At 31.4% G+C, this 12,423-nt stretch overlaps 1 protein-coding gene across 1 annotated transcript in view; it reads right to left on the bottom strand.

Moving 5' to 3' along the window:
• The window catches only part of LOC145332084 (post-GPI attachment to proteins factor 6-like), a 97,478-nt gene extending 89,843 nt beyond the window's left edge, over positions 1-7,635 (bottom strand). The window contains exon 1 of the mRNA XM_080177016.1: positions 7,191-7,635. The gene's annotated coding sequence lies outside the window, so the exon portion shown is untranslated. The remainder of the gene's footprint in view (positions 1-7,190) is intronic.
• Between the last annotated feature and the right edge of the window lie 4,788 nt (positions 7,636-12,423).

Here is a 12,423-nt window from a genome sequence, read left to right as displayed (position 1 = left end):
TTTTTAAACAACCGTTTAGAAGAAAAAAAATAATTAGTAATCCATGAATAAATGAGCAATATGTGGTCAATTACCTTTACTAACGAACGGACAGACTTTAATAATAGAGTAGCTGTACTTAAAAATGTAAAATTATTTTGTTATACACTTTCCCTAGGGTTGTGGTCTAGAAAAGTTATTTGTTGCATTGTATTATAGAAAGCCATCCGCGGTTATCAAAATGAAAGGTCCGGTCTAACAAAACTGGTATTAATTTTTATTTTTATTTTAATGGAAAATTGCCTGAAAAACTTTGCTATACGTGATCTTTTAATATGGCTGAGAACAGGTTCTAATCCTGCGGATATTAATAGGTTTCGAAGCCATACTGGAAAGTAACTTACAATAATGCCGTGGTTGTGTTAATTAATAAAAAGAAAATAATATTTTCTAATTCCAATCATGTTACACTTTGATGCTGCAATTATATCAACAAACCACAGTAGAGCTTTTGATAGGAATTACAGGCGTTTTCTCTCAAAGATTCATATTGAGCACAACCCCCCCCCCCCTCCCCTAAAAATTGTCAGCTATGGCTACTTTTATTAGATATCTTCTAGTTGATAAAAACATATTCTTTATTAAACTGAATAATTTGTATAGTATATCATTATAATAAGACCAATTCAGCCATCAACTTTTTCACAAATATTCCAAATACTATCTAAAGGGATAAGACAATGGCCGATAAATTGATGTACATCCCAAATGTTAATACACAAATTACCACTTCTGTAGATTAAAATTAAAGGTTTAAACGTTTGAACACTTAACTTACCAATCAAAATCAATTAAAAGTCTCCAAAGTTGTGTAAGCCAACAAATAAGAAAATATTATTGTAAAACTTTAAGGACTAGTGTAAAATAAACAGCCCATTGTCCTCTCTCTCTCTCTGCCTTTTTCATCATCTGTCATTTAGTCGACATAAAATTGTATGTCATCAAAAGATTACTAAGTTAAGCAGAGGTTTCTACTTTGTATTATAAAACTTTGTGCACACTGTATATTATAATTAGAGTATATGGTAATTATGTTAATATCTCAATTAAGATGACTGTATATTAGTAAAGACTGAATACTAATTCACCATAATTCTACATAGAAAGGCATAAAGATTATATCATATTAACCTTATATACAAGTAACAGAATGTCTGTCTGTAGCTTAAGATTAAGCTAACCGCTTAAACTATATGGTTCATTTTTACAGTGTAGCTCCTTATAGGACCTGGGAAAATTTATATCATTTTTTGGAGGATAGAACCAAATTAAGGTAAAATATTAGAGGTGGAAGGGATTAAATGTAAATACCCGACTTTCAATTGGGCCTTTGAATATCAGCCAATAGCGTCAGAAACATTAATATAGCAAGTCGCTACAAAAGAACAGAAACAATTAGGCAGCAGACGAAAAAGATCAAAAAACACTGGATCCAGTTAGTTGTACTGGATAATACATCAATACTTAATACAAATATTGGAAGCATAAGAGATATCGCCCCTAGAAAAAAATGATCCCTTCAAAATTATTGTTTATACTTTTTCTTTTTAAAACTAAAATTGAAAGTGGAGAGGGAGGTGGGCTGGTGGTCTTAATAGAAAAACATAAAACTTAGCACTATTTGAAATAGAAAATACTTTTCTCCTTTATCAAAATAAAATGAATACTTTTATAATGTGGATCCATATCCTTTATTTCCAGCAATTTTCTTTACATAAAGTAATAATTTTTCTCATAAGTATGCTAAAAAGTCTAAAAAGTAATTTATCTACTTTTTCTTACACTTGTGAGGGGGGGGGGGGTCATTGGACAAAGTTTTATATACACGTCCTCTAATTCGTTAGTTTAAAACTTGAAGTACTTTTATTAACTCTTAATTAGTTGGTAAATTTTAATATAACGGAGGAGTAATTTTGATCATAATTGGGTGTGTACAACGTTTTATCCATTAAGATCCCTGCATATTTATTATTTTTGATCCATAGTTTTATCAATTTTGATTTTTTACAGTCGCAAATATGGCAGCTTTAAATAAAATTTTCTAAAAATAAAACAAAAATTTATATTTATTTGACAAATCTTTAAATTAAGAACAGATTAAACTAAAATATTTTTAACAAGAAAAATAGTTTAAATCTCTTTAGTTTAAATTACCCCTTATTATAGCCTAAAATGAAAGGTTGAAACGTTTGAACACCCTACTTAATAAACCAGTTAATCAAAATTCATTAAAGTCTCTAAAGTTTTTAAGCCAACGAATAAAACAAATATGAAACTTTGGGGACTAGTGTAATAAACTGCCCATTGTCCCCTCCCTTCTGTATAAAGATTGACCAGAATTTAGAATGCAAAATTTACAATTTACAGCTATCTTTTTTTTCAATAATCGTTAGCATATTTTTGATTTATGACAATAATAACATTAATTTACAACAAATTTACTTTTCAGTGTATTAAGTTTAGATTAAAATGGAATGCCTCAGAGCTCATATTTTTATCACCAAATGCTTTGTTAAGTCAAAGAATTTAAACTTGTGAAAATCAATCAATTCCTTGTTACTCTAAATATCTTATTTAAATAGCTTATGTGAATAAAACCTAAAAAGCTGTCAAAAAATGGAGAGCTCAATTGGTTCGATTGTTAGCGAGATCTTAATGTCTAAACCCAAACAAAAACTTTACTGTTTCGAGACCCATTAATATCCGTTGGATAAGAACCGGTTCTCAGCCAAACTGAAAAGTCATGTACAGCATTGTATTACAGACAATTTTCACAAATATTAGAATTAAAAATCATAACATTAATGTTTTCTTAGCCTGGGGCTTCGGGGCTAACAAAACTGGTTTTAATATTTTAAGATAAGCAGAAAGTTGTCCCTAATACGATGGGATAAATAACTATTCTAGCCTTATTTATTTTTGTGTACAAAATATATAGTATACCTAACACGTACAAAACAGACTACACATATAACATGTATGTATATAGATTGTACATACAAAAAATAGATTTATTATTACTTAGATCTTACACCAGGTTTTTATGTTCTCTAATAAAGTGACACTTCTAGTGGGCTAAGATAACGATCTCCCACATCCCCTTCCTTTACCCCTTCTACTGGATGAACAAACTGACCAATACATGACAGGGGACAGCAATTTTTACCCTGTCATAATATCCATGTGTATAATCTACATCCATTATACAAATACATAATACATATTACTACGATATATGTAAGTCTTAACCTACACACAGAGAGAGAAAAATAGATAATAACCAGTCACACCACTCCTTCATATGAGATGAAGTAATTAAACCAACATCGTATGAATTATAATCGATTTCATTCTAATCTAATAGTTTTTTTAACCATCTAAAAAATTTATTGAAAATTTAAAAAAGGGGATAAATTTGAAAACCGTAGTGTTACGAATGACGTCATATTAGAATTATCCTTTATTCTCATATGGCGTCATTTGGGATACTTTGGCTAAAAGCTTCTTAATTTATCTCCCTTTTTAAAGGCACTACAAGAGCTTTGCAGAATTCCACTTATTAGACTTGGAGGAGTGATTCATCTTCATTTACCTTAGGGTCAAGACAATGGACAATAGGTTTGTATACACACAACCAATTAAGCTTAACAAAATTATCCCTTGTGTAGGTTTGAATTATTGGTAATAAGATTTGAATGCTTCTAGTTTTACCAGTCTTTATCAAAAATGTCTCAAAAATTGTTGAGCCAATGAATGAAAGAACGTGTCTTTAAAACTTTAAAAGTCTAATTTACAGTTCAATGTCCACCTTCCTCTTTACTTTATTGTCCTAGGATTCTTATTTATTTTATTAGTCCTGATTCCAAGGATTCAACAATATGTCTTGATTAAATTCAAGAGGGTTGTAATCCTTTCTTTTCCCCTTTTATTTTTACTTTGCCTTAACCTAACTATTATAACTATTATCTGTCTAACCATGCAAATATTAATGCTGGAGGCTAGGGGGGAGAGGACAATTGCATGCAAATTAGTATACACTATAAAAATCCGAGGTTTTAAATTTGTCTCATATTATATTTTTATACTAGCTGCTGCGCCAATAGCATCTAGTTGCTTTACGTTTAAAGGATAAGAATGGGGCAGAAAAATAGCTTTTATTCATCTCAAAACCTTTTTGAAGCTTCCCTAGAAAGAAAAACTCAATCAAATCAGTAGTTATTAAAATCTTAAGCTTCAGGCAAAAAAAAACTTACTACTTTATACAAGAGAATATGCTACAAGTACCAAAAAAGAAAATTTGAAAATCATATTACAATAAAACAAATTAAAAAGAATATTTATCGTTTTACATCTTTTACGTCGTTTTACATCTTTTTACATATAATGATAATATTTATATTTTACAAGAACATTACTACATCTGTTAGCCTATATATTAAAGGACCACCGGAATTTGTCATGTTATAGAAAAAAATCTACCAAAGCATCTTGGGAGATATTCATGTACATCCCCTATGATGATACACAAAATTACTCCTTCTGTAGATTAAAGTTAGTGGTTGAAACGATTGAACTCTCAAATTATGAATCAAACAATAAAAAATTCACTAAAGTCCCCAAAGTTGTTCAGGCAACGAATAAGAAAACATTATAATAAAACTTTTGGGACTACTGTAATAAACAGCCCTTTATCCCCTCTCTCTCTCTCTCTCTGTATACATCCCATTTAGAAACTGCCAGTTTTAACCAACCAATCAATATTTCAATGTTTTGAAGCCAACAAGTTAGAGATTACTTTGATACAAGGTTTTTGTTATTTGGCGGTACCGTTATTGAACAAGAATGAATCAAGTTCCGTGGATCCTCATTATACCTAGCTTGGTGTTTAAATGGTGTTATATACCAGTAATCATTCCAATCAACTAATATCTGCACCATCTATATCCCTCTTTCTTCCCCTTTTCTGTAGCGCATCTACTCTACAAGTTAAACAAGTTGGTCTGGTTGTTGTAAGGGCAGTCCCTTGTTATTAATAAACCATGAAGCAAAATTTATTATACCCTTTTATAAAAAAAATAGTAAATGTTTTTGTTTGATTGTTAACCACTGAACCGATTGAGTTTATACATATTAGAAGATTTTATCTTGGTCCTGGGATGATTTTAGACTATATTTTTACTCTCCCCTCTTCTCTTAAATACAAGAGGTGCAACTTCTAGTATAAAAAAACTCGAATAAAAATATTAATAACAAAAATACTCTTCCCTTTTTGTACCTTTTTATTTTTACAACTAACATACCTTAATATTTTTAAATCTTTTAATTAATTACGATGTTTAGTAGGTTTAGAGTAATACAAAGAAAAAATGTTTATATAATATTAATTTTAAATATCAAATTATATATTCTCCTTAATCATCTAACTTCTAATGCTTTAGGTATTATAAAACCATTAAAAAATCAAACTGAAGTATTATTGAAAGGCTTTCCAACTATTGGACCTAATAATCCCTGTTCTAATCTTTCTCTATCTTCTTGTTGTATTTACATACATGTATTCCATCCTTTTATTCACTAATTTCTTTATATATTCCCTCCAGAACTACATACTTCCAGGGATCTAAAGGGATAAGACAATGGCCGATAAATTGATGTACATCCCCAGTGATGATATACAAAATTACCACTTCTGAAAATAAATCATAAAACTAAACCAAGGGATATAAAGGGATAAGACAATGGCGGATAAATTGATTTAAGCCAACGAATAAGAAAACGTTATTATAAAACTTTGGGACTAGTGTACTAAACAGCCCATTGTCCCTTCTCTCTCTCTCTCTCTCTTTATCTGACATTGGCAGATAGGGAGTTGGCAGAAATTAATCTTCCCCCCAGAAGACAAATAAAGTAAAACTCTGTACTAATAGTTTGAAAATATTTTGGGAAAGAATTTTTTTCTTATTTTTTAACATATCCAAGATGTCCATGGCATTTACTTGCGCTTGAAGTAAAAAAATCGGCCATTGTGCTATCCCTGAAAACATGTACAATATTTCTTTCCTAACATTTATCATATTAAGGTTAGGTTATCATATTATAAGTTGCGTCTATATATTGTGTAATAAATATATTGATAATATTTGATGGATGGGTTAATGTGTGGAAGATATACGCCGCGGAGTTTTTGGGTCATCTCAAAAAACGCCTATCTCAGAAAAAACATGAATTCACTAGGTAAAAGTTTTTGTTATTCAATTGTGATCAATTTTCAAAAAGCAAAACTTTAGTATGTTATTGCTCAAAATGATTTTAAAAATAGAAAGTGCCTAATGAATGTACAAGAGTGACATTATACTTCAGGGATAGATATTTCAATAAGAAGATTTATAATGTACATATTGTACAATATTAACAATACCTTCTTAGACTTACATGTTTCACTACAAGATAATTTTTAAAAATGTAGTAGGCATTTTATGAAAAAGGCGTTTTTTAAGATAGGCGTTTTCTGAGATGGGCGTTTTTTTTGAGACAGGCGTTTTCTGAGATGGGCGTTTTTTTGAGATAGGCGTTTTTTGAGTATAGCAGAGTTTTTTGGTAAAAGCTTTTTATTCCCACTGTTATAGATACAAAACAAAATATGATATTCTATAATATATCCTATTATATAAAGTAGTAACGTTTTTTATGCTGAAGCATAAGGTATCATAAAGCACTCAACCGATTGGGTTCTCTGTTTTAGGTAAGCTTCAAATAGGCTCTATATTTAGTTTCCAGAGGAATATTTAATTTAAAAATGAAACTTAAAAACCAGAATAGGTACTTTAATCTTCTCTGAATTGAAAAACTCAATACGTTCAGTAGCTAGTGAGATCTTAATATGCAGACAAAAACTTTTACTTTATGGTATATTCAGAAGGCCACCCTAGCCTAAAGGAAGGTGTAAAAAGTAGCTTCTCTAAAATTCACTAACCAATCGGTCCTCCTTTTTCAGAGATAATTTGTTTAGACAAAAACCTAACCTTTTTATAGAAGTGTATGCATAAAAAAAGTTAATTTGACTATTTTCACTTCACTAGAAAAAAATTATGACAGTTGAAAATCAATCATTTCAATGGTAAAATACACTTTTAAAATTATTTTCAACCAACCTTTCTATTGGAAGATGTAGAGAGATGGGGAAATTTTCTCGGCTCTCAATCAATTAATCACTAAAATTCATCAATCATCAGATTTTATCCGTCTTTTAAGCTTTCTGAAATATCACCACACTTGTTTTTTTTTCTTCAGATATGCAAAGAGCATTTGACACTGTCGCGTTTTCTGTGTTTTTGTGAAAGTGTAAAAAGAATAGTAAAACTAATTTAGGTATTAATAATGTATTTATGGACAAATTTTTCAAGTTGTTAATTAAGAACCAATACAATGCATTGAAGAATTAAATTTTAGTATAATATTAAAATAGAATTTATAAAAATCAATATTTTTGTACATGTAACTTTAAGCACATGTAAATGATTGCTATATATGTATTTGAAGTGGTGACACACCTCTGTATGATAAAGCTGTGTGTAATATGTTGTACTAAGAAACACTCATACTGAAGAGAATATAGCAAGGAATATATATACACGAGTCTCAACTCATTATTTTAGGCAAATGCAATTTTTCCCACTTTTATTAGTATAAAATAGATATTTTTAAAAAATGAGAAGCAACTTTGCATTATTTTAAAAGAATTGACCATGAATTGTTTAATTTTTTGTTTGTTTTGTTCTATATATTTGTTCTGTGGACACCAAATTGAAGAATCCTAGTCAATATGCCATAACTGACAAATTTTATCTATTTAAACCCAATTATTGATGATTTATGATAAATTATTTAATTTGAATAGATGTAATTTCTTAGATGTATAATTATTTTTAAACCTATAAGAAGTAATTCATTTGGAATGTTATTTGAAAATGCACAACCGGCAAAACGTGAACTTGTCATCCCCGTCCAAATATTGATCTATGTGTGCGTGTATTTGTCTGTGTGGCTACACCCGGTGTCTGTCAGTGTCCATCTGTCTGTGTAGTTTTGTGTGTGTATGTGTGTGTGTGCGTGTGTGTGTCTGTGTAAAGCTACTCTTACTCACACCGTGTTGTACCGGTGTTGTCCGTCCGTGTGTAAAGGAAGGATAAAAAAAGGGCTCTTTTACTCTTCTTTACATTCACGGAGGCCCTGTAAATTTTCTTCCCACCAAAATCTTCCCCTTTTCATTAATCCCATACCCTTGTCCGAACCCCCCTCCCTAATTCCCCCTTTCAGTATCATCCCATTCCCGCCCATAAAGAGGCTATTTCACACACACACACACACACAGTACCTTTAGGAGAGGGCGCCCTATAGACAGTGTCACCCCCACTATCCACACGTTTTCCCCTCCCTTGGGAGTAAACCCTCCCCCAAAAAGGGCAAGTAAATAATGGGAATAGTAAAGGGAATATTTTGTAAGATATTCACTTTGTAAAAAAAGTGATTTATCATTTTCTCTTACCTATAATAAGATTTAAAAGAAAGTAAAATTGTTCTTTTCTTCTGAATATTGGTTTTTATTTTATTTTAATTTTTTACTTATTCTCCAGTTGTCCACTCCTTCCCTTTATTCAATTACCTGTCTCTCTTCCGCAGTTCAGTTTTTCCAGGGAGGGAACAGACAATTGTGGATAAAATAAATTTACAACCATTCTTCTTTCAAAAATTTTGAGCTGCCAAACTTTAAAGGCAGAACTATATACTTGAAAATTTCGGGGAAAATTATTATGTTTCATTGTCCAATCCATTTATACCTGGGGTTTTCTATTAGGTCCTTCGTTTACCACTCAAAGCATCTATCCATCCCTTAATTTAGATTTTGTTCATTCATAGTTGCAAAAAAAATTTTGTGGGTGTTTTTAGAGCCATGTCTACCAGGGAGGGGTGGAACATTAGGCTGTTTATTACACTAGTCCCCAAAGTCTTATAATAATGTTTTCTTATTTGTTGACTTGGAGGCTTTTAATGAATTTTGGTTGGTTCAAAGGTCTCAACCACTAATTGTATTCTACAGAAGGGTAATTTTGTCTATCATCATTGGAATATTCACGGAAAGCTGTCTATAATATGATGCGATAAATAACTATTATTTGCTTCTTATAATTATTGTTAATATGTGGAAACCACTTGAGTTTACCCTTACCATAACCCTACAGATATTCTTTCTCGGGGATGTAAAAGGATAAGACAATGGCCGAAAAATTAATGAATATCCCCAATGATGATACACATAATTACGATTTTGTAGATTACAGTTAGTGGTTGAAACGCTTGGACACGCAACTAAATGAACTAACCAATCAAAATTCAATAAAAGTTCCCAATGTTGTTAAACCAACGAATGAGAAAGCGTTATGGTTAAACTTTGGGGACTAGTGTAATAAGCAGCCCAATGTCTCCTCCCTCCCCGATTTTTTTTCCTTCACACAGACTAGGGGTATACCAACCGGAGGAAAAAAGTATTTAACTTAAATATTTTATAATTCTTTTTAAAACACAAAATCTATTGTATTGCATCAAATCATATTGTTCATTATCAGTTACGTGCGATGGGAGGGTGTAGAGGGGTATCAACACCCCCTTAAAATTAGAATTTGGAATACATGCCCATTAATTGTTTTACACCCACCACTTTGGTAAATCGATGTGCACGATGTGCCATTGTTTGATAATAATGCTTTAGTAATGATAAACAAGAAAGAAAATAAAGTAGCGAGTTTCACAGTAGCTTTTAATAAAGGGTGTGCAAAAAAAATGCAGACATTTTTAAAATTGAAATTACGCGACTTTTGTTAATAGTACAAAAATGTTACGCATACTGTTAGAACCGCTAAGAAGTCTAATTTTTAGAAATATAAGAACGATTCCTTTGCTACATATTGTTAGGGAGCTACGTGTTAAAATGTCCCAACTGACTTAAAACCTGCGAGTATATTAGTAAATATTAGACAATAATTCTTGCAAAAAGAAGTGCGATCATTTTTAAAATTCGAATTGCGCAGCTTGTGTCAATGGCAGACAAATGTTACGCATATCGTTAGAACCGCTATGAACTGTATTTTTTGGAAATATTAGAACGGTATCTGTGCTACAAATAATCTAGGAGCTAGGTGGTAAAATGTCTCAAAATTTACTCGCAAGTTAAGTTTTAAGTCAGTTGGGACATTGTAACACGTAGCTCCCTAACTATACGTAGCACAGGAATCGTTTTATATTTCCAAAAAAAATAGACGGTTCTAACGGTATGCGTAACGTTTTTCTACTATTAACACATTAAAAATGTCCGCATTTTTTTGCACACCTTTTAGGTTAGGTAAAAAAATTGCCTCGCAAGGTTAGAGCCCTCCGCTGGGGAAGAAATAGGAAAAAATGTACTGTGAAAATACGACGAAATCCGGTCCTTCATTTCTTCTTATGGTCCAAAGTATTAGAGCAATAACAGTTCATTATGTAAAAGAATCATCAAATTGTCAATAAATCTCAGAATATGGCATTTTGATATAAAATATTTTGTCTTTATAGATATTTCCCTGCCCTCTCCATAAATGTCCCGACAATTTTTATCCCTCCGGCTATTTGTAAAACTAAGATTGAGTGAGTATAGGAGATAGAGGTCATATTATATAGAGAATTATATTTGTAAAACTAATATTAGTATAGGTAATAGAGGTAATATTATATAGAGAACTTTATTTGTTTATATTTGTAAAACTAAGATTAGTATAGGTAATAGAGGTCATATTATAAAGAGAACTATATTTGTAAAACTAAGATTAGTATAGGTAATAGAGGTCATATTATATAGAGAACTATATTTGTTTATATTTGTAAAACTAATATTAGTAGCAGGGGCGTCCAAGCTTTTTATTTTGGGAGGAGGTAAAATTTTTTTAATGGGGGGGGTAATTCGTTTTGGGGGGGAATTTTTACCCCGGGGGTAAAATTTGCTTGGGGGGGGTAATTACCCCCCTGAAATCTGTTTGCAGGGGTAAATTTAGTTTACCCCCCCCCCCAAATTTACCCCCGGGGTAAAATTTTTTTGGGGGGGTAATTTAAATTTTATTAAATATACAGTATTAAAAATGCGCGCGAAGCGTGCAAAAATTTTTTTTATTAGAGATTTTTTATTTTGGGGGGGGTATTTACCCCCCCAAAATTGTTTGGGGGGGTAAATACCCCCTCCTAAATGGTTGGGGGTGCCTACGGCACCCCCAGGGTAGGGGTTATTTTAAATGGGGGGGGGGGGTAATCGCCCCATTACCCCCCCACTTTGGACGCCCATGATTAGTAGGTATAGGTAATAGAGGTCATATTATATAGAGAACTGTAATTGGTTTTATATGTAAAACACCCTGTAGATACTGTATATGAATGAATTAGCCCTCTATCTCTTATAACATCTACAATATATAGGTCCTCAACCTCTTTTCTATTCCGTGTTCATAATATCCCGCTTGCGCACGAAAATTCACTCAATTATCTATTTTACTTTGATGTCAGTATTATGAAATAACTGTCACGGATGTAGGGATATTTCAGTGGAAAATAGAAATATTTTCAAAAAAATGTTGTAAATCCAAACAAGGACTACAACAATAAGTTTTAGTCTTCTATCTTAAACAGGGGCCGAGAAAATCACGTTTCCCCACTTCGTATTTAAAAGATGACACACTGACGAACATTTGGTATCATGGAGTAGCTTCGCTACTAAACAGGACAACATACCTGTATGCCATTTTTCTAATGATCATTATTTATTTTGTAAAATTGATTGGTTCGGGGCAATTAATTGTTAACTGTGATCCTTTATTAGTTATTTATATTCCATGGATAGGAAAATGAAAAGTAATAAGATTAAATCCAGTTTTATTGGCCCGGACCCTCTGTTATATTGAAAAAATATAACTTTTTTACATTTGTCCTTTTCCCTCTTTTAAAATATTAGTAAATTGTTTTTTTTTGCTAAATCCTTTCTAAGCTTAAAAGAACACTCTGCATTTTTCAAAAATATTATGAAATATCATAGTAGAAAATTAGGAAAATATGTTGTTTGTTGTAAAGGTTTTGTAACTATAATCGAAATTAATTTCAGATAAGATATAATAGTTATTTCTCGCATCGTATTATAAACGGCTTTCCGCTGATATAGAAAGTACAATTATGAGATTAAAACTAGTTTTTTTAGCCCCGAGGTGCCGAAGGCACCGGTTAAAAAAATTGGTTTTAATCTTATGATTGTACATTTCTATATTCGCAGAAAGCTGGATATAATACGATGCTAGACATAGTTTTTTTCGTATG

Source organism: Acartia tonsa, chromosome 11 (assembly GCF_053477335.1).
Source record: "Acartia tonsa isolate MP-2025a chromosome 11, ASM5347733v1, whole genome shotgun sequence".
Lineage (NCBI taxonomy): Eukaryota > Metazoa > Arthropoda > Copepoda > Calanoida > Acartiidae > Acartia > Acartia tonsa.
The sequence above is the reverse complement of the archived record's forward strand: the minus strand, read 5'-3'. Positions and strand labels throughout refer to the sequence as shown.